General features: G+C 47.2%; 1 protein-coding gene across 1 annotated transcript in view; it reads right to left on the reverse strand.

Annotated features, from left to right (window-relative positions):
* Nucleotides 1-24,098, reverse strand: part of LOC142784403 (beta-scruin-like) — a 315,658-nt gene that overhangs the window by 185,408 nt on the left and 106,152 nt on the right. The gene's annotated exons all lie outside the window — the stretch shown is intronic.

Genomic DNA, 24,098 nt, shown 5'->3' on the forward strand with positions numbered 1-24,098 from the left:
AGCAGAGAGTCTACAAGAGCTTTGTTGAGGTAAAAGCCAGCAAAAAAGAGTAATGTAGTGCAGTGGCCCTGTGCAAAAATTTGAGTTTGTGAAACTTGCACACTTTGTTGCAGCTAGAAAGAAATGCGCTTTTTTATGTGCCTAATGGCCAAGATGCACAAGCCAAATGTTTTTTAGTATGATTGTTAGTGAATGAGATACATGGTAGACTGTGCTTAGTCAGTTTTTAATGAAACAGCTAAGCTCCGTTGCCATAAAAGACCATTTCATGGCTAAAAATTCCCCCTCTGTCACCCACTCCAATTGGATTTTTATAGGAAATATACTTGATATGAGTTTACGTTGAGGATCCATTTTATTTTGTTTTGTACAGTGAATTGTTCTTCTGTGTTACAAGCAGCATGGACGAGAGTGGGGGAGTTGCCTTCTGAAGCGCCGCTGGCATGGTGTTGAAGCTTTAATGACCCTTCACTCCTGTTTTGTGCAATTTGTTCGCATGTTATATTAACCGTGCGTTGCACCAACACTTTAATGGCAGAGATATTGAAACTTTTCGCATATGCTGATGATCTTTTTTCATTATATAGAAGCAACTAACCACTGCTAATTATCAGCTCATTGCTAACAATCTAATTGCCCATTAGTTCACAGCTTGTTCACGGCTTTGGTGATTTTCGGATTCGAACATTACCCTGTAGAGCGGCCGAACTTGCTGGATTTACTCACCTAGGTCAGCAAATAGAGCGCTGCCATGTGACTTCTCTTAAGTCTGCAATTTAAAGGTCATGCACACACGAGTTACGCAGAAATATTTTCAAAACCATTTGGATCAGTTGTGCATGGCTGGTGTCCCTCACACGCCCAGCAGGAGTTTTGAATGGCGAAGCTTGAGGTTGAGCTTTATTTGTGCCGGGTTGCACAAAGCTAAAAAATGTTGCAAACAGACGTTGCTTGCACAATGTTCTTTTTAGTTGGTTGGAGAGGTGTGAAGCTGTTTGAACACTGCCCACATAGAGTATTATATTATGGCAGCAACAAAGGTGGTTACTGCAAGAAACATGCCATATATTGTCGACAAACTGTGCCACCGATGTTCGTGAGCTTATGCTATTATGTGGCAAGACTTATGTCAGCCAGAAATAGTGTTACGTAATTGAGCATGGAACATGACGTTTTGCTAACTTGTGAAGATGCGGCATATTTGCTGGCTTACTGCAATTCACGTAATTGTGAGCCGTGCTTGAATAACATACGGATTTTCAGTAGAAGCAGTACCATTACCATTCAAGCGTTCTTGGCAACATCCCATTGAAAGCATTGTGTTTCTTCTGTATCACTGTTACTTCATTGTCGATTTCGCAGGCAGAGAGCAAGTTCTTGATCACTGGTTGTTATTAGTAGGTATTATGCGCTCGACGTTGCTGCACATGTCTGTGCTATAGGATGAAAAAACAGTTCAAAGTTTATGGCCTCCTTGACCACTTTCTTCATTAATGTTCATATAGAAACAGCCATATTTTTGTAGCTTGTACACATTCAATGAATGTAGGTTTCTGAAAGTGTAGAAGTGTAAAAACGTGTGGTGGATTGGGCCTGACATATTAAATGGTTGTGGAAAGGCATATGCCAGGCAGTTGTCAGTCAACATGTGCCTAAAGAAAAAAATTATGCCCTGAACTGCTTTGTCAGGTTAAGCCCCAAGTATGCTGGATCAATAAGTGTTGCCTTAAAGGTATTTCAGTCCAATTTCGTTTCCACTACTGTGCGCGTTTTTATTTATTGGCATTTGCATTGATGCCACTTCTCCCTTTTGTCTTTGTTTGCATGTCATAGAAGAATATCAGTGCTTCTGCAGTGCTTGGTGTACCCTTATCAGGTCTGATGTCAGAAACCTAAATGAGCACTTATGTTGACTTTAAAACAATTTCAATTATCTTGTCTAACTTCCGGTATTGAAAATCATTCAAAACTATTCCGAGTTGAATATTTATGTCAAGAATTTTTAAGCTGTTGGGAAACTGATTTCGACTGGTTTATTTTTGTTATTGCTACATTTTTCAGCAAAAGCAGTTTATTTATTTTCATTCTATTTTTGTTATGACATGCCTGGAAAATGTACTCACAGCACAACACATGGCGCCAGCTGTGCAACTTCAAGAAAACTGCTTGGTTCCCATCTGCAAGCTCCAAAGTAGTTACTTCATAAAGGAAGCCAGCGGGGCGTACATGATAGGCAGCACACCAAAAAGAACAGAATAAACACAAGTCTTTTTTGCAAGAAACATCATAGACTTTGTCCTGCAGCAACATGTGATTGCATGCTTGGCCACGTATACAAACAGACAAGAAAGCCTTTCAAAATCAGTCGTAGGAGGTAATCTGTTGTGAAATGCAATGTTTTTTATTTATTTATACATCTGCCTTTAGATACTCATTATTAAGTACCAGCCCTCCCCTGGCATACACCCAGGGTCACCCACCCCCATCAGGCTTTTAACGCACGGCAACTGGGAGTACAAAATCAAAAATTAAGTGGTCAGCGTCCCCATACACAGTCAAAAAAACAGTACAATGGCTTCCTAGAAACATACCCCATGGAGCAGCCATTTATATGCATGAAAGTTTTACAAAGAAGTCCAGCCTCTCAAGGAATTATTGAAGCGTGCTTCAGGTACCTAAAAAACTCCCCCGTCTACAAATACCTGATTGTAAAGAAGATGGGCATAGACCTCGTCTTTGCGAACTTAGGCTAGATCCCATCGAACAACCATTAACACTATAATTTGCAGACCACAAGACTGTTACAGTGAAGACAAATGGAAATGGAGAACTCAACGAAACACACGAGTTACGAGTAATAAATTAATGTATATACTGAGCACGTGCGTTCAGTTATATGCGTGAGTGGGTGGAGGTTTAACTTCGCAGTGCTTCACTCACTCCTCATGATTCACTTTGTCGAACTGCGTGAAGTTTTTTTTTGTTTGCCTTTCTTGTGTTTTTCAGAATAAAAACTTAGTTGAGACTTAATGCATGGCCCATTCATTTTTTTCCCTTGATATTTTTGGAAGAACTGCAGAGAAGTAAGTATGAATCTGAACTAACAAGCTCAATTTTTCTTTCTACCTCTAGGGATCATTTCAAAATTTATGATGGACGTTAGTCGTCACGATAGAAATGCACCACCAAGCGCCACTAGGGGTACATCCACGTTAAAATAATAATATGCATTGGTGGAAATAGATGTCGATTCGAGCCCCACCGCGGTTGTCTAGTGGCTAAGGTACTCGGTTGCTGACCCGCAGGTCGCAAGATTCAATACCGGCTGCAGCGGCAGCACTTCTGATGGAGGCGGAAACGCTGTAGGCCCATGTTTTCAGATTTAAATGAACGTTAAAGAACCCCAGGTGGTCGAAATTTCTTGAGCCATCCACTACGGTGTCTCTCATAATCATTAGGTGGTTTTGGGACGTTAAACCCCGCGTAATATTGAAATGTCAATTTGAAGACTCGTTTTACTTCGTTAGACTAAATAGTTACGAGAACTAACAGAAGAAGGCACCAAGGAAAACTATGGGGGATATTGTTCTTAGCAATTGTAATGTGTGCCAAGAAACGCGAAAGCAGAGTTAACTAAGCGCTGGGTGCGACCAAACCTACGACTTTTGAATATTGCATCCAATGATCCAGTAACTGAGCTACAGCGGCGGTCATCCCTTCATTCTCTTCAAACGTTATATGTGCGTTTGAGCATCGGAGTGTCATCATCCTTCCAGTAACCACTGCGGCGAGTGTGGAACACTTTTTCCGCCTGCTGGCGTCACATTTCACGTGATCTTAAGACGAGGTTGCAGCTGACTTTTCCCCGGTATACTATCTGAAGACATCAAGCGTGTCATAGCGAAACCCTCGCTATGACTGAAGGAAAGATGTGGAAATTTAAGGGCTCATCTATATTGTTTGATACAACAATAATGCGGTAGTTTGTTTTCCTTTAATTTCATAGAAAAACTTGGAATCGGTGCTTTGAAAAATTTGTGATGTCGTAATAAACACACGGCACAGGTTGCGATCAGTACAGCCTTTTTTACAGTGATTCCGTCTGTTGCCTTACTTGCCCTACGGGTGCACGGGAGCAGACGCCAGGAACATGTCGAGCGGACGACGCGTCGCGTACGAACACATGTGTAGGGTCAATCCTTATTTCTGTCTTAGGAGCCCGGTATCCTCTACAGTGCTCAAGGAATGATGATGATGAAAACATTTTAATATGAAAATTTGAAAAAAACGGGGAGGGTCCCTATTCCAGGACTTCTATGGTAGCCTCTGCAACAGCCAAGACCCTGAGAATGAGGGCCCGGCAGACCTCGGGGGCGCCGTCGCGAAGGGTGCCTTTCCACTGCTTTGGAGTACGGGTGGAACAAATGATTGGAGGGAACGGAGAGAAGTAAGCGGTGGAGCACTCTATGGTAACGTTAAAAGCTGTGGGGATAGCGCCACAGCATGGACAAGCATCAGTATAACGGTTCGGGTATAATTTATTCATGAAATGGAGGTTTGGAAAAGTTCGGGTCAGCGTTGGCAAAATGCGACAGCCTCATTGCGTGTGAAGTGTTCTGGTGGGAGTTGTTATTGGTGTCGTTGGCGTATGTAATGTTGTGTGACTTCGTGATATGTGTGAACTGGAGAATATGGCTTTGTGTGGGCCGCCTCACTGCGCGGGGCCGCTTTGAGGGTGAGTTTTCGAGCAGACCCCTCAGCGCGTTCTATCCCGACAGTGAGGCATGACCATGAGTCTACAGCAGGTGTATGATGTGGCTGGTGTGTGAAGCAACTTTGGATGTGCGTAAGAAAATAGAATGGGAGCTTTTGGGAACGCCGCGACCTGTTCGAAAAGCCCGACGTGCCGCTGGCGAATCGGTTAGTATGTAGTTTGTTTCGGCGGGGAGGCGAGAGTTTATTGTATCGCCAAGGTAACCACCACAATCTCACCCGAATCGGTGGCTGAAGGTGAGGAAGATATTTAGGCCGCACTTACAACCTCATGAGGGCCGCTAACGACCACCGATGTGTGTTCGTTTGTCCTGCAAGCCACATTTATGTAGTAGACCCTATTCTCCACAACGTCACTGAGAGTGCGATTCAGGTATCTCACCCACGCCCGCCGACGACCGATGTTACGCTCAAGGTGCATGTTGTGTGGCAGAGGATGTACGCGAAGACCTCGAGCTATTTAGAGTGGCACGGAAGTGCCCGGCGTTTCCGGAGAATTAGGGGGGACTGGGTGACCCAGGTGGTGGAGCACGTGTCTACCCGTTGGTGTGAGAAGACGGTGTTGGCACTGACTAATTTACTGGGCCTCGAGTACTTCACTGGGGGTATTTCGCACTCCCAGTGACAAAAGGCGCTTAGTAGAAGTAAAGTGCTTAATGCCCAAAGCGACTTTGATGGCCTTACGGATGAGAGTGTCTACCCGTGCATGTTGACCTTGCGTCAGCCGTTGCAATAAAATGTGACAACTGAAGCAGCTTATAAAGCACGCATCCACTAACTAGTCGAAGCGTGTCCTGCTTTTCTAGTCCCGAGCGTCTATTACTTACGCGTCGGAACATGGCGATGATCTGCTTTGCCAGGCGGGAGAGTACGATGGTTGGTCGTGCCCTACCATCTGCTTCAACGTAAAGTCCGAGAATGCGTGCTCACTCTACCTGTGGGATAGGTGTTCCTTCGACGAGTATATTGATGTGGAGTGGGGGATTTTCATGGCGGCCGCGAAAGACAAGAAGTTCAGACTTGTTTGGAGCACAAGTGAAGCCACCTCGTCGAGCATAGCCCGACACGATCTCTACCGCTTGTTGAAGGTGGTCTTGAATTTCGCCGTCGGAACCCTGAAACGTCCACAACGTGATATCGTCAGCATAGACGGCATGGGGCAGGTTCTCAATTTGGTCAAGTTATTTAGGGAGACCTGACATAGCGATAATAAATAATGCTGGTGAAATAACGTCTTCTTGAGAGGTGCCTCTGCATGGGAGGTGGAAGATACTACACCAACTGTTGCAGTATGATCACGAACAAAGGCTCGGAAAGAGTTATAAACGCGAACGCCGCAGCGTGATTCGGCGGGGTTGCCAAGATTGAGGTCGTGCTACACATTGTCAAAGACCAACATAAGGTCCAGTGCAAAAAAAGCCTGGGTTTGGACACCCTGCATGAACCCAAGATCTGCTCTTCAACTGCAGCAATACATCTTGCGTGAATAAGTGCGAGCGAAAGCCAAACTGCGTATGCGAGAAGGAAGACTGGCTCCCGAGAAATGGCTGCAAGCGCCGCTGGACATGTTCCATAGGCTTGCCTATACATGACGTAAGGGAAATCAGTCGTAAATTTTCGACGGAGAGGGGTTTCCCCTGTTTTGGAATTAGGGAACGTTCCACCGGTCGCCATGCTTGTTGAACGTGTGCACCAGGTGCGTAAGATCTGCGTCAATCAGATTTCGAAGTGTCACGCCCCGAATATGGTCAGAACTCGGCGCTAAATTCTTGCGGATATCTTATAACACGGAGTGAATCTCTTGAACTGTCATTTCGGCATCTAGGGCACTGGAAGAATCTGCGTCATATGGTAAGGGTGATACTGAGGACTCGCTCCGAAAGGGATATAAAGTGCTTTTGTTTCATGTAGGAGATGGTCAGGAGAGGCTGTAAACAAAAGAGAGAACATGCAACCGTTTTTTAGTCTGCGTCTTTGTGCCCGATAGGTCAACAAGTGCTCGAAGAATGTTCCACGTTTTAGCAGTACTCAGGGTGCCGGCAAGATAATTACGAAATCTACTCCAGTTTTTTCTCGTGAGAGACTGGGCGCATTTCTGGGCTTGTCGCGTGATACGCGCCATCCGAAGTTTCAGTTCACCATTGAGGCGCTGACTCGTCCAATGATTTGTAAGTCCCCTTCTAGCGCCCCAAAAGTAGAGCAGGTGCGAGTCGACGTCAGTATTGATGGGCGTAGTGGTGATCGACTGTGCGGTGGCAGCGAGGTCAGCCATAAGGGCCGCAAGGCAGTCGTGGTAGCCATCCAGTTCTGGACTGGCAGTTCGTAGCTCTCGAAAGTTATCCCAGTTCGTTATACAAACTCTACAATCAGGCCGGTGCAAACTGGCAAAAGAGGAAGGCCGGCTGCGATGATATGGTGATCCCTCCCAAGAGTTCCGTCAAAGGGCCCACTTGAGATGACTGCGCCAGTACAGCGAATCATCGTTAGATTTCGTGAAATGTCGTGAGACGCTATTCTCGTGAGACGCTTGGTTGTGTGGGATCAGTGAGCAACGTGAAGCGGATATTACATATGGTGTCCCACAATTTTGTTCCTTTTCCAGTGTTTTTAGGATATCCCCAAACCGAGTGCGCTGCGTTGAAATCTTTGCAGATCAACAACGTATTAGCAAATTTACTAAACTCTGTAACGAGATAATAAAAATTGTGCGTGCGAGAACGATGGGAACTGTAAACATTTAGAATGAAAAGACTTTCGCCGCGTTTAGTAAGTGTGATTACTGCTATAACTTGACGAGGAATGTCAGTGGTGACTGAATGTAGACGTACTGTGAGATGGTTAGACACAACTGCCCTTATGACACACGAATGACCACCGTACGCTTCGAAACCCGCAAGGAAGGGGGTGCAGTGGGGCTCCTGAAGGATTATGACGTCGGGAGCGATTGAGGTCATGACAATGTACTGCTGCAGGGGGCTCCGCTTGCGGCAAATCTCTTGCAGTTCCATTCCCATATCACAAGATTACGCGGGTTACGCGTCGCCATCTTCAATCCTCAGAGACGCAGGGCGTGTGTATGGGTGAGAGCGCTTTGTGTTCGGTGCGAGTTCAGAGCAGGGGTTCTTACTTCACTTCACTTTATTTTCCTTAAAGACCCCGCACTGGAGGTATTACATAAGGGGTGGGGTTAACACACATTTTTTTACAAAATAGTGGCTACATACATTTATTGAAAAACAGCAGATTTTAGTTTTACCGAAAATGATGATGAGCAGGTGGTTTCGACGATATGGCGGGGCAGGCCGTTCCAGTCAACTGATGATCGACAAAAGAAAGATGCAGAAAATGTTGTAGTGCGGCTGCGTGGACGAGAAACTTGCAAGTGGTGCCCTGTGCGCAGCGATGTGCGCGGTGGCGAGGCCAAAATATATGGGGCATGATGAAGCGAGCTGTAGAAAAACTTGTGAAAAAGGATTAATGAATCAATGCGGCGCCGGTATGATAGCGTGTTTAAACCAGACTGTGTTTTTAGTAATGATATGCTGATGTTATAGGAATATGACGATTGAATAAACCTTACTGCGCGATTCTGAATGGCTTCTAGGGTATTGATAAGACATGCTTGATGAGGTGACCATATGGGAGAAGCGTATTCTAGTTTCGGGAGTACGAGTGACTTATATGCTAGAAGTTTTACGTGGCGTGGTGCATGACGCAGGTGGCGTTTTAGAAATCCCAGGGTTTGGTTGGCCGAGGCGGTAATGCATGCTATATGAGGCGACCAGTTTAAGTCATGTGAGAGTGTGACACCAAGGTACTTGAATGTATCCACTGTTTCTAATGAAGTGTTAGCAATAGTGTAAGGTGTGTATAATGGCTGAAGACGGCGAGTGAAACATACTACCTTGCATTTGTTGGGGTTGAGGGTCATCAGCCATTCGTTGCACCAATCCTGAATATTGTTGAGATCTTCTTGCAGAATAGCGTGGTCAGCATTGTTAGTGATTGTACGGTAGATGACACAATCATCTGCGAACATTCGGATTTGAGAGGAAACATGTAGAGGGAGGTCATTTATATAAATAAGAAACAGCAGAGGGCCTAAGACGCTGCCCTGTGGAACGCCAGATGTTACAGGGAGGGGGGCGGAAATGGAATTATTGATATGTACTGACTGTGATCGGCTAGCAAGAAATTCCTTAATCCAATGGAAAATATCGGGATGTAGATTCAACTGAGAGAGCTTAAGTAACAGCCGTTGGTGGGGTAACTTATCAAAAGCTTTTGCGTAATCAAGAAAAATGGCATCTACCTGTTTGTTAGTATTGAGGTTGATGTGCAAGTCGTGGATGAACATGGCAAGTTGCGTTTCGCATGAGAGGCCCTTCCGGAATCCATGTTGAGATGCGTGAAAAAAGTTGTGCCTGTCAAGAAACTGCATGATTTGCGTGTAGATGACGTGCTCCATTATCTTGCAAGGTACACTAGTCAGGGAAATCGGTCGATAGTTGAGAGGAGAGCTTTTGTTGCCTGATTTGAAGATTGGAACGACCTGCCCTTCCTTCCAGGAGAGGGGGATGCTACCGGATGATAAGGACTGCTCGAAAATAATTCTGAAATAGGCTGCGCAGATGTTCTTGGGGTTTTTTAACAGTTTTGTATTGATATCATCTGCCCCTGAAGTTGATGAAAGTTTAAGATTTTCAATTATGGCTATTATTCCTTGTTCGCTGAATTGGATTGCTGGCATGACACCTTGGACAGGGGGTGGGGGCACTGGTAGAGGAGCATCAGGTTCAGTGGTAAATACAGATGAAAAAGCAAGGTTAAATACATCAGCACATTCTTGCTCAGGAATCGCAATGTCGTTATGGTCGGTAATGACAACAGCAGTAGGTGGCTTGGGGTTTAAAATTTGCCAGAATTTTTGGGGGTTGCTCTTGAGTACACAGGGTAAGGTGTCATAAAAGAAGGAGTGCTTGTCATGACGTATAGCTGATAAGTAAACTTTCTCAGCTACGTAATATTTTTCCCAGGCCGTGGTACAATTTTGTTGCCTTGCGAATCGGTAAAGTCGTTTTTTCTTATTTTCTAGAGATTTTAATTTCCTATTGAACCAAGGTTTATTGCGGTTAGCTTGTACTGAAGTAACTGGAATGTGGTTGGTGGCGAGCTCAGTAAACTTTTGTTGGAAGATCGACCAGTTTGCATGAAGTGTGCGGCTGTGAAAATCGGTGCAAAAAGTCGAGTAAAAAGCGATAAGTTCGTTGTTTATGGCATCGTAGTTGCCTTTGCCGTATAAGCGTATTGTTTTTCTCCACGATTCTCGTTTCAGCAAGGTAAAGCTAAAGACTGCGTGGATTATTTTATGGTCGCTAATTTCGCGGAGGTAAGACATCGAAGATAGGCTATTTGGACTATTGGTTAGTATAAGATCTAAAACGCTGGCTGAGCCATGCGCAACGCGTGTTGGTTGTAACACAAGCTGACTTAAATTGAAATTAAAACAGAGATCGAGGAAATCATTATCGGCTTTACTCAGTGATGAAGGCGGATTACTATTCCAATTTATGTGAGGGAAGTTAAAATCCCCAAAGAACAATATCTGAGCGTTAATGTATTTTGTCGTGAGTGTGTTCAAGACGCAGCTAAGCTTTTCAATGAAGTCCGTATCTGTTCGCGGCGGGCGGTACCATACACCAAGTAAAATAGTATGAGGAGAGGAACGGAAAAGTAGCCATAGTATTTCAAGATCACTGGGTGTATGAACAATGGTGCAAGGCAAGGTATCACTGACGGCAATGAGCACACCACCACCTCTGGAGTTCTGACGATCTTTGCGGAAAACATGAAAGCCCGGTAGGTCATCCATAACCTCTGCGTCGGATACGTCGGCAGTAAGCCATGTTTCGGTAAGTATTAACAAATTACACCCAGACGATAGGGCAATATTACATACGACGTCGCGTTTAGGAAGAAAACTCCGTATGTTAGTAAAAATTGCTGAAATAGCAGTGCTTGGGCGTATTGTTATCGAGCGCTGTGATGGCTGTCGATGATGTGGCAATTGCTATCTGATTTCTTTAACACGCTTCGCTGCGTCATCGTACATATACTTCGCGGATCCTATGTACAGGGTTTTATAACGTAGAGAAAAGGCGACAGCTTTCGCCTTTGCAAAAGCAAGAAGGTGTTTCCGGGCATTTTGTACTGCGCGGGAGTAGTCCTGACCAATTCTGCAGTTACTGCCTTTGAGCTTGGGTCCATTAGACAGGATTTTTTCTTTGGTTTTAAAGCGAGCAAATTTCGCAATTATGGGGCGGTTACGGCTAGTATTGTGGCGGCCGAGACGATGCGCACGCTCAATCTCGTGGGGATTCACAGTTAAGGCCAACTGATCTGAGCAAAGGCGAATGATTTTTTCTTCTATCTGAGAGGCAGATTCCGATGCGCCAGGGTCGGGAATACCAAAAAAGATTAGATTGTTGCGGCGGGCTCGATTTTCGGCGTCATCAATTCGTGCTTCTATGTCTGAGATTGCCTGGGTTGTCTCGGCAGTAGTAGACGTGATGGTTTTGACCTGTTGTTGCAGGGATTCGATGCGTTGACAGTGGCTCTCAACGATATTGATTCTTCTGCTAAGTTCACCTATTATGCTGCTATTTTCGGCGAGTTCGGTTTTTAAACCCTTCAGTTCGATTATTAGCTGTGATTGCCCTGCTGACAGTTTTTGCAATTCGGTTAGTATAGCGTTAGATTCCGGGCCGGGGTTAGTTTCAATGTCGCCTGACAGCAATAGCAAGGCACACAAGACATCAATACACTCTACAATAATGGATAACAAACACTGGGGGCTCGGCAGCAGTACCAGAAACAAGTCGCTCGATTTCTTAGCGTAAAGACTCAAAGGTCGACTAACCTGCATATTGAAAAGTAGCAGCTTAGGCAACTGTCCCGTGGCACAGCCGCCGAGCCCACAGTTGGGCGCGCGAGGGTGTCGCTCCTTTATAGCCGAAGAGGCGATTGATGTTGCTGACATAGGCGTATCCCAGGTGGCAATGGTGACGAAATCCGTGTCAGGGGCGGTTAGCTTATCATATGAGAAAGCAACCGATATACGGCCAATGCATGGTTCCACACAGGTTGAGGGTGCGTGCGGGATGGCCAGTATGGTAGCGGGCAGAGCTGCGCAGATCACTGCGATGGCGACGACCTGCATATTGAAAAGTAGCAGCTTAGGCAACTGTCCCGTGGCACAGCCGCCGAGCCCACAGTTGGGCGCGCGAGGGTGTCGCTCCTTTATAGCCGAAGAGGCGATTGATGTTGCTGACATAGGCGTATCCCAGGTGGCAATGGTGACGAAATCCGTGTCAGGGGCGGTTAGCTTATCATATGAGAAAGCAACCGATATACGGCCAATGCATGGTTCCACACAGGTTGAGGGTGCGTGCGGGATGGCCAGTATGGTAGCGGGCAGAGCTGCGCAGATCACTGCGATGGCGAAGGCGAGACGCCACCACGGTCCCGAAGGCGCCACTGCCTGGAACTCCGCCGCCAAGGTCACCAGCCGTTTGGTAGCGTGTGTTACTTAGCTCGCGACTGCTTCTGTATAGAGCTCATAGACGAGCGGACGAGACGACGGTGAGTTGAGGCAAGTTTTATATACAGCATAGAAATAGAGGCGTCACAAATTGGGCACTAGGGCCGACAGCTTAGGGACTCGAAGAGCCGAGATGTCTTCTCTCGCACGGATCCGTCTTTCTCTGTTACGAAGCACAGCGCCAATGAGGTTACGAAGGGCGCCACGAAATTCGCCGCTGCCGAGGACACCGGGCGCATCGACAGTGTAAGGGGCTCGAAGCAATGAGAGGCTTCTCAGACACATAGGTCTACTGCCGGCGACGCGCCGCCGGGCCTTTTTCGTAGGCGCCGGGTGGATCCTTTGAGTCACCAACGTCCAACCAGAGGCGCCACCGGCCATTATGTCAGAATCCTCCAATGGGGCCCGCCGCTGGGACGCGTCATGCTCATCAAATCCGGAGCCGCTGCGCCTGGTTCTACTCAAGGACGAGTGACGCCGCCACGCACTGCGCAAGACTCGCTAGACTGGAAGGTGGTGATTCCTTCAACGGGCTCGTGGGCTGAGGGAGCTCGCTGTGCGTTGCGTGACAGACCACTGCCGCCGCTGGATGACATTGTTGAGTTGATTGCGTCAGGTGGGTTCGACCACTCGCCTTGACAATGATTGCATTTGCAGAGGCATTGACGTTCGTTGTGGACTCGCAGGCGTAACAGCACTGCCACCGCAAGACAATGCGCCGGAAAGGCGAGCTGCTTTCACTTCGCTCGGATGTCAGGCGTGCTCGTTCGCCAGGTTCCTCCAAGTTTGCCTCCAGGGCTATGGGGATAGTGCAGCTCCAGACTCCGTTACGTGAACAAATCTTATTCTTGAGGACAGATCCCAGTTTAACTGGCTTGTCGCCACAACTTGCCGGCCAGCTTCACTCGTCTCTTCTGACGATTTTTGGTCTCAGCACTTGTCAATGGTACTGCAACTTGTCAAGAACGGTTCGACAACAGACAACACACGGCACAAGCAAGTGCCCTTGGTCACCCGACAGAAGCAAGTGCCCTTGGTCACCCGACAGCTACGTGTATATCGGAATTCCGTTCCCTTTACATCAAAAGGCACATGTGGAACACAAGACTCTTAAAATGAGAACTCAAATTTTTACACGTACAACAACGTAATGAAATAGAATACAACATAAAGTTGGCCCCTTGAGATCACTCTGGACGAGAGCGCTCAGCTAAGGCCGTGGTGAGGACAAAATTTTACCCCGAATTGCCAGCGAGAAACCAAAAGGTGGAGAAGGTACTAACTAAAACGCACGGCTCAATGCGTCTGCATTAGCGTTTAGCTTACCTTTTTTGTAGCGAACGTCAAAGTTGCACAGTTGGAGTATGATGCTCCACCTCAGTAACTGGCCACTTGTAGGCGACATGTTATTTACCCAGGTTAGAGGACAGTGGTCCGTTTCAACCACAAACCTCGTACCGGAGACATAACAGGCTAACTTTTGAACGGCCCACACGAGGCAAGTACATTCCTTTTCATAGGTACTGTGTACCTCTTCCCTGCAGATGAGTTTTCGACCTAAATACAAAACCAGCCTTTCGTTACCGCGCAGTCTTCCTGGCACAATAAAGCTCCTATGCCGCGATCACTCGCGTCGCATTGAATCACAAATCTCTTAGAGAAATTAAGTGCCATGAGAACGGGCCTTTGCTTAGGACCTGTTTCAGTTGGCTTAACGCATTCTCCTTTTCTGGGTCTCATACTACTTTAACAGGCTCGTACTTTCGAAGTGCGTCAGTTAGAGGGGTGGCAATGCTAGAGTAGTTTCGCACATAATGCTGATAGTATCCAGCTACGCCCAAGAATGCCATTATTTCATATTTTGTGGTTGGGCGTAGATACTTCACGACGGCGGCTACCTTTATTTCTGAAAGTCTACGCCGGGCACGCTCCACAACGTGTCTCAGGTAAGAAACATCGCCGCACACTAAGTGACAATTAGTAGGTTTTAGAGTAAGAGCAGTTTCTTCCAACCTATTCAGCACGACGCGTAAATGCTCAACATGTTCTTCGCAGTTGTTTGAGAAGATGGCGACGTCAAGATACAGCAGAGAGAACTCAGAGAGGCCTTTAAGAACGCGGTTCATTAAGCCTGAAAAACAAAAGGGCGCATTTTTTAACCCAAAGCTCAGCTCGGGTGGACGATACGTTCCGAATGGAAAAGCGAATGTGACATAGCGGCTAGTACACTCCGTATGGGGGACTTGCCAATACCCTCGCATGAGGTCTAACGTGGAAATATGGCTAGACTATGACACAGTTTCTACCCTCACCTCTAGGTTTGGTATCAGGTAAGCTTGGCCTCGAGTTATGGCGTTAAGACGCCAATAATCAATTAATGGCCTCGGACCTTTTCCCGGCGCTTGAACCAATAATAGAGGGGATGTATAGTCACTCTCACCCGGCTCTATGACTACAAACTCTTACATTTTATCGATCTCCTCTTTCATGATCTGCTTTTGCACAAGGAAACATCGATACGGCTTGCTAAGGATTGGCTCCTCACAAGTTAGCTTGATATCGTGTTCAATCGCCGTCGTGCTTCCGGGACGGTCGGAAAACACGTCTTTAAACTCGGAAACAATCCCTTTCAGGACCTCCATTTGGACTTCACCTAAACTAGGCTCTAAGTTCAACTGCTCCAAGATTACCTCTGATCCCTATTCGATTACATCACTTGAGGGCAAAATTCCTGCTCCCTCTTCCTCGGAAGCATTCAAAAGCAGATTTACGACCGCTTGACGTTGAACGTACGGTTTCCTCAAGTTACTGTTGTAAATTTTCTTCAGCCGCTTTCCTAATTTCGATTCATAACTGGTATCAGAAAGCTTCGATATTACTTTGAGACAGGCCCTTTCCAATGAACCTCAAGCGTGTTCTTTCTGTACGGCCGCAGTAGCATTACCTGACTACATACTTCAAAGGCGTGCTTCTTGGCTGATTTTCGTAGCACTCCTTGTACTACACTTGTGCAGTTTTCATGTGGTTTTTCACAATATGTTTTGATTTTCCAAGCCTCTGAAGGAGGCCTAAAACGTGCGCAAATTCATTAGCGTCCTCATCAAATTGCTCTCAGGACTCGCGTAGCATTCGCAATGGTGTTCTCATTTCCTACGATACACAAGCTCTGCAGGGCTAAAACCAGCGCTCTCATGAGGAGCTGATTTCAAAGCGAACATAGCGGGAGGAATACATGCTTCCCAGTCGCGTTTGTGCTCGTTGCAAAGGGCTCTCTGTATCCGTTTCAGAATGGAATGCGTACGTTCTGCCGAATTAGATTGCGGATGATGAATCGAGATGTGCACTACTTTTATTCTACATTTATCCAAAAGGTAGAGGTGAGGCAGCTGGTGAAGACACTGCCATTGTCGCATAAAATTTCAGAGGAAATCCAACGCGTGCAAATATAGCAGTACATCAATTCATTTCAATTGAGAGGCCCTCACGCTGCTCTCGAATGAGCGTTTCTCTATCAACCCTCGACAGCTCACTCAAACTTTCCGCTACAGGCGAGAGCATCGCACCTCTCTCGCTCTGACTCAATGGCGCCATGTTGTCTCCTCCGCAGACAGAGACCACGCCAGTCGCGTCAGTGACGGGCCGCTCGAGTCACTGCTCAAATGAATCACACTGAGAATTTTCTGTCTGAGGCTCCGCCGACTCGTTGCCAAGGTCACGCAGATCAGCAGCCTTTGCAGGTGGTGTTAGACCACACTGAACAAGATCAAGTTCCTGCGAAAGCTTCCGCGCTTGCGATTACGTGACGGTCATTACGCTAAGTTGGAGAAGAACAAGTTACCCTGATCTTTCGGAAGTTTCTCTGAGTTATTAGAGAAAAGATAAGGAAAACGATCGGGAAGCGCCGCAGACACAGCCACTTCAGTGCGAAGCTTACCGAACGGGCCTTCAATGACAACGGCAGCGACTGGTAAGCAAGCACTCTCCTCCTCGGCAGCTTGTCTGATGCACGCGCAATCTCCTGTAAAGTCATCCTGAGACACCAAAGAAGGATGGACAACGCCCATGGTTGCCGCTGAGTCTCGAAGCGCTCGACACGTTTTCTCATTCACACTAATTTCTTGAAGGTACAGCTCTAACAACCGCATGTTCTTTTCCGATTTTCGGATTGTTACGATAGCAAACTTTTGCTTAGATTTTATCACGATGTTACCTTCCTTTTTGCAGTTGTAGCAGATTACCGGCTTCCATGATTCAAACGCCCGTGTGGGATCAGTGCGTTGTTTAACAACGTAACTTGAATTCTCCGCTTCCGTTTGCCCTTCCCCTACAGTGTCCTTCGTAAAGACGGGTCCTTCCTGAAATTACGGTGCGGAGTGGCTTTCTGTTGACCAGATTTTTTTGAAAAGCCCTGTTTCTCGTCATCCTTTTCAACGCGCACTGCCTGCTATGCAACGTTCAGCGAGTATAATACTCCTCAGCTAACTCTGCCGCCTTTTTACCTGTACTTCACCAAGATTGTCCTGTAGCCAAAGCTTGACATGCTCCTCGATGCAGCGGTAGAATCGCTCCAATGCAATGCATTCTACCACTTTATCGCGATCGTCATAAACACCTTCGCTCTTGAGCTATTCAGTTTAATCGGCTCCTTGACGAAACGTGAAGTCAACGTGTGACTCATTCCTATTTTTAGCATACCGGAAGCTTTGCCTGAAAGCCTCCGGTGATAACTTATAACGTCTATATAGCACTTCCTTGACCTTGTCATAGCTGCAAAACGCTTCCCTCGACAAGCACGTTATCACGGCGGACACTTCTCCGGAAGAAGAGCTAACCAGTTCTGCGACCAAAGTGACTGCTCTAAAGCATTTCGCTCACAGACGTGTCCAAACTTGACGAGATACTTTTCCATGACCTCGCCTACTACGTATGGTGGCAGTTGGTTGTGAATTCTCTGACCCCTGACCAGAACTGTCTAGGAAGCTATGCTAGGCGCCTGCAAAGACTGTAGGATTGCCAATTCTATTTGTTTCAACTCAATGCGCTCCTGTCTATCAGCTTTCTCAGGGCATTTTTGCCTTTCAGATTGTTCACGTTGGCGGACTTCTCGCTTTCAGCTTCTTCGCGTTCTTGAACTTCTTAACTTTCAGCCTCCTCACGGCATACTTTGGTATTCGCCCAGGCCTCATCGACTTCCTCAGTTGTCACCCTCATGATCTCAAGTATGTCTTGTTTCATCTCGCACGGCCCCAAAATAAGGCGAAGATCCTCACAAATGTTGATGAGTTCCTTCACTTTCAAGGCTCTCCATCGTTCACTCTAGCCTCTTGCTTGCCGTACCTACTATATGCTTCGTGTACCCACTATATTGCTAGAAAATGCTTGCCGTACTTACTATATGTCTACTAGCAAGACGAGCAAGCGATTTTTAACACTGCCATGTTACACCTTGCGCAGTAACTTTGGTTTCAAAGCGTTTCGACTTTGCTTGAAATAATCAAAGCTAACTCTAATGCTTCATACAGCCCTTCTCTAAACTACTATATCGTGTGGTAGAGTAGTCTGGTGAACTGAGGAAAAGCATCAGGCGCTCATCGCATCGATGTCACTGACGCTGGCCGATTCCACCGCTGCCACCACTGTTACGAAGGCGAGACGCCAACATGGTCTTGAAGGCGCGACTGCTCCGAACTCTGCCGCCAAGGTCACCAACCGTTTGGTAGCGTGTGTTACTCACCTCGTGACAGCTTCCGCGCAGAGCTGATAGATGAGCGGACGAGACGACGGTCAGTTAAGGCAAGGTTTATGTACGTTTATGTACAGCATAGAAATAGAGGCGTTACAAATTCTGCACAGGGGCCGACAGCATAGAGACTCGAAGAACCGAGATGTCTTCTCTCGCAAGCAACCATAGGCGTCTCTCTCTGTTACGAAGCGCACCGCCGACGAGGTTACGAAGGGCGCCACGAAACTCGCGCTGCCTAGAACACCGGGCGCGCCGACTGCGAAAGGGGCTCGAAGCAACGAGAGGCTTCTCTGGCAACAGGTCTACAGCCGGCGACGTGCTGCATAGCCTTCTTCATAAGCACCGGGAAGATCCTTTGATTCACCAACGTCCAACCAGAAGCGCCGCTGGCCGTGATGTCAGAATTCTCTGGTAGGGCCCGCCACTGGGTCGCGTCAGGCCCATCAAATTCGGAGCCTCTGCGCGTGGTTGAACCGAAAGACGAGTGAACGCCACCACGCATTGACTAAGCCTGGCCTTTACAAAGATTGCCTTTGCAGAGGCATCGACATTCGGTGTGGGCTCACAGGCGTAACAGGGTGAACTCTTAGCCGGTTTGTTGCATATTTCGCTCAGTGGGTTGCTGTATTTTGGTAGACAGATAGAAATACTGTGACTGACTAAAGTTTGGAGCGTCACTACTGTGTTTTTTAGTGTGTCCTGCAGCGCAGACACCGCCTGATTTAGCATATTGCGGAACTCTTGCCTAATAGTAGCACGGGCGGTCTCTATCTCGCGTCTCAGTCAAACAACTAGATCATGCAATTCGACCTCCATTTCTACACGAAACTGATGAAACGAATTCCGGTCTGATATATGTGTCATGTGTGAAGGTGGTGTTAAGGTTGGAGACTGGGCAGTGGGGGAATTTGAAAGCAGGGGAGGCCCCTTCGCCAAGCTCACCTCCCGAGGTTTTGCCAGACGTTCCTTGGCTCCAGCTCTATGATCGTTGTTTGGCTGGTTGCCGTCTTTCAATTGGGGAGAACAGTGGTTCGTCGGCAGTGGTGCGGCGTCTTCCGAAGTGGCTGCCCTCTTTACAGGTAGTGGTTGTGAACCCGTCTTGGAGTGGGAACGAGAGGTCTTGCTCCGTGACCCCCGCCTGGACCGACCCCATGGCCTGGATTTCCTACCCGGAATAGAACCTTCTCCTGACAAGTTGCCCTGTGACGACGATCGTGGTGCGGGGTGATGCTCTACATGTCCCTGTTGCTGTTCCTGCTGAAGTGCCTTCCGGACCCGTTGCTTGTTAAAGAGAAGCCGAACGCCGGCGGGACAGCCCCTGTCAATGTTTGAGTAATCTCTTCCGCATGAACGGCATTTCAGCGATCAGGAGTGTCCCAATTTGGGATTTGCAAGGGCGCACGTCCTGAATGAGACGCAAGTTGGTGTAGGGAAGTTGTGAGAACGATGTCCCTACCGGAGACAAACAGTGCAAACTTGCTTGCGGGGACGATGTGCGTAGCACCGGTATTCAACACCGTAATAGCGTGTCTACCGTGGCACCTGCAGTCTTTCCAAGGTAACCAGGGCCGTGCTAGTTTTACCCATCATAGTTGCCTGTAGAATGATGTGGCCAGGGGTAACGAGATGATCCATAAGTCGGGAGGGGTTTGTTTCCAGGTGGACGCCATAGATAATGCCTTTACACGAGTTGTCGGGCGTGGCATTCTAAAAGAACACAGGATAGGTATCCTCGCCCAGGCGGAGGTGCTCAGCAATGTAGAGAATTAGGGCGATGTGCTCATGTGGCGTGCTTACAACAACGAGGTCCTGTTCAGGGTGCAATCGAAAAACTAGCCAACTAGCCGGTCGACTTCGGCAAGAAGTAGGCTTGCGGCAACTCCAATAGACTGCGTCAGTGTGGGACGAATTCATGTTTTCAAGCGTAGGCCTCCCAGTGGGCGTAGGATGGCTTTATAGCTGTGAAGAGGAAATGGTGGTGGCCACGATCTCGTTGGCTTACATTGATTGTCGTCGCCTTGAATTTCACTCGTCTGAGTTCCTTGCTTCGGCTGAGAGACCGACAGATCGGCTTGTGTGCGTCGTTTCTTCTGCACAAGCATCATAGCAGAGCCATCGTCGTTGGAGGAGGATGTTGTGTCGTCATTGATAGGTGCAGGCGGAGTCATGGCCAATAGCTGCTTTAGCAGGCGTGATCAGAGCGTTCTCCGTAACTTTCCCTGGCGGGTCAGTGGAATTCTCCATGGCGAGACAGTATACGCCTTCAGCGTGTACGCTGATAGGGAGGCTAAATAATTACAGTCTTGCATAATAGGCAGTAACGCCAACAAGAGTCTATCGGATCGGTGGTCACTGAAGCAGAAACGCTCTTGTTCTCCGTTCAGCCACCGTCGAACGCTGACACCTCACCGTTGGGTGATGTGCCGCGGCTAAGGAACGCAATGTAAGTCTCTGGCTGCCACTCGTCCGAAGATTGAAACTGGCAAAACAATAATCGATGTCGCGCTCGCATGTTTCGAGGTGGGCTCAAAATGTTCTGAGCGACTTGGTGAGCGAAGGGATACCGATGACAAGAATGGTGAGTTGCCTGGACCTCCGAATGACAGGTGCAAAACGGAACACACGTGAAGCACGTCCTTCAGCATTGGTGGTCACGCGAAGAATGCCAATAAGAGGGAGACGCAGTGTTGTCTATGTAACGCATCGGCGTGAAATGCAGCGAGTCCGTGCTCACGGGAAATTCTCACGAGGAGTATAGGAGGATGTTTTTGCTTCGCCTTTGAGTGTGGTAGCGTAATCTGAACCTGTTGGCATTGGCTTCTCGATAGCTAGTAGCGTAGTGAAGTGGTCGCACACAGGGCTGGTGTGCCTACAAGATCAAATTTTTTGGCCATCACGTAAATTGTATAAAATAACACTCAACCACGATGTGCCTGGCTGGCCCTACTTCTGATTTAGGTGTAGAACGGTCATCACTTCCAAGGGCACAGCCCGTGGGATGTTGTGAAAAGGCAAGGAAGCACACAGTTCCCTCTCAAGATTATATATAGCGCGTCTTTGCCAGGACTGAGAAAAAATATCCTTACTTCTCTGCAACGCACATTGTGGTCATAAGTAAAAGAATTATGTAATAATATTTGGCTTTGTAAGGTTATGGCTGGTGGTGTCATTTTTTCAGTTCACCACTACAACCTATGTGGCTCATCATGCCTGCTGAAGGGCCACCAGTGGTTTCCATTTCCTCAAGCCACGCCTCACGCGACCATCTAAGGGGATCGCTGTTCAAAAGAGGCGAGATATCAGCCTCTAGATCTATTGTGCAATGATATGTGATGTGCCTTAACGTCTGCGTGGCTTCGAATCATAGGCATTTGTTGCTATATATATGAGTGTACATTCCGTCTAACCTGTGTAAATGTGGCAATGTGCTTGTTTGAAGACGTCGCCAGTCTCATGCTTGTGTATAGTTTGTCTACGGGCTTGTTTACGGGCGAGAGGAGGCCATAGTTCGCCTGCCAAGTCTTTGAAATTTGAGGCTTTTCATAACGCACCAGTGTTCTAGGTGTCCTCTCGGGTGCACTATGTGGTCTGCGACTCGGTTAGTCATACCTCTAGCCAATCCCGTTCGTTCTATTAGGCTCAGAAATGGGCTGCGCACCAGGTGCCGCCGTGATCAATTGTGAGAGCCGTATCAGTACACCTAATACGAAGTGTGGTAAGATCCCTCCAAAAAAGCTGTCTTGCGTGTCCGTCAGAATAAATTCCCATTCGCATCTGCTCTACACAGCGCGTACTGTAACACCGTTGGCATTGGCTTCGGTCGTCGCTACGTGTCTCGTACGACTGGCCACTGCAGTGGTTGTTCGCCATTGTTTGGTCCCAGCGAAAGCAGGCACAACATTCGCGCTTGAAGGGCAGGGGATCGCGTCTGTAAAGCAGGTTATAAGACCGTGTCGCTGCTTTTTTGAGGTGGCCACCTTGGCGCGGCTACGTGTCGCGCGATGAAATGCGTGCATGTGATGGGGGCGGGACCACGTAGATTTTCTGTCGGATTTGAGACCGCAGTAGTGTGGTGTTATCACCACAGAACTGCTGTGAGATTCGGTAGCCTACTTTGTATTACCAAACGGCCGTGATTTGTGAGAATGAGGCTAATTGCACAGGCATGTACTACTTTCGGAGTATCGACATGTGTCACGCCCTCTCGGCTATGATTCGAGTTGCCTTTATACAGCTACACGAATAAGCGCCGTTACACTAGGGGTCCCACGTCCGATTAGCAAGCGTTATGCTGACTGCTCACTTTTTTGCATTCGCATATCAAGTACGCGGAGGTAGGATACACGATTGATGGTCTTTCCCTTCAAGGTGAGCGGCAGTTTCGGAGCTCTCGTTCTGCGTGTGTGTCTGGGTCTGGTGTGGACAGATGTTTATCTCATTGGAGAGGACTTCATACCAGCTAGCCTCTACAACATATTGTGAAAGCAATATTACTAAAGCAAGTTATTCGTACACGCACGATGCTCTTGCAGGCTATCATCTTCGGCGCGACCCTGTCTGCCTTCCTTGAGTGGATCCAGAACCACCTGTCGACCAGTATACGCCAAGGATCGTTTCAGCGTGTCGAATATGCCGCTCCTGGACGAATGCGCCTAGCCCGTGTGGCAACACGTATCCACTTCCAACGCGACTGAAGAGACTGCCGTCAATTGTAAAGCGCCGTCTCCCGTATTCCAGTTTGGACACGACATCGCACCGCGAATGGCGTAGTAACACACGATGCTCTTGCAGGCTACCATAAACGGCGCGGTCTGGTCTGCCTTCCTCGAGCGGAATCCAGAACCACCTGTCCGGGACCTACGAAATACAGGACCAACTTCGAATGACGCGTTCGATGCTGGAACGCGTTATTCGATGGTCGCAGATTTGGTTCTTGCCCACGGCAAGTTATCTTTTTACGCACTTTTCTTTCTTCACATTTTCCTAACAATTCGGTCTTATAGCCTCCCCTATACCTTCCTTGGCAATATTCTCAGTTAGATTTTATTATTGTTGTGTCAAAACGCAAAAAACGAGCCCTTAAGTATACACTTTCCTTTATTCATTAACGAGGGTCTCGTACTGACAGACTTGGGGCCTTACGTTGTATACAAGGGACTATTGGTCAGCTGCCAGCTCGTAATAAGTTCAAGTGTTACGTGATGCCACACACGCTCATAGAATAGTGTGCCACACTCGCCGCCATGGCTAAAGATGGCGCTGATTGACAGTCCCACGTTTAAATTCATATATATACCCAAAAGAGTGGCTGGGAGGATAGCCGCCATAGTAACTCAAAAGTACAGCATCGAACGCGTTATTCGAAAGTCGCAGGTTTGGTTTCTGCCCATGGCAAGTCATCTTTTCATCCACTTTTCTTTCTTCAAATTTTTCTTACAGTTCTGTCTAATAACCTTTCCTATATTTTCCTTCGCATCATTGTCTGTTAGATTTCATTATTGTGTCAAAACACAGAAAAATGTGACCTTAAGTATACACTTCTTTCCCATATATATATATATATATATATATATATATATATATATATATATATATATATATATATATATATATATATATATATATATATATATATATATATATAAAGGGAGTAATAATTCAATGGGCCAGTTAATCTTTGTGAAGGTATAGGATATGGCACAACGGGAGCGTTGTCAACAAGGAAAAATATATTTATTTCCCAACAGTTTCGGGAGGGGTCCTCCCTTCATCAGGGGGTGAGTTATAGTGACATGACTTTCCAAACTTCGTTGGTGCCGCGTCCCTCTCGCCTTGAAGCATGTTTGCGACAGTGAGAGGGAACTGAAAAAAAGGGGGGGCGAGAAAAAAAAGAAAAAGAAAGAAAAAAAGAAAGTGAAAAAGAGGAAGAACCACTGTCAACACTGAGAACGAAACCAACTGTCCGTGTACGTCCACATACAT

The sequence above is a fragment of the Rhipicephalus microplus genome, unplaced genomic scaffold (assembly GCF_043290135.1).
Source record: "Rhipicephalus microplus isolate Deutch F79 unplaced genomic scaffold, USDA_Rmic scaffold_14, whole genome shotgun sequence".
NCBI lineage: Eukaryota > Metazoa > Arthropoda > Arachnida > Ixodida > Ixodidae > Rhipicephalus > Rhipicephalus microplus.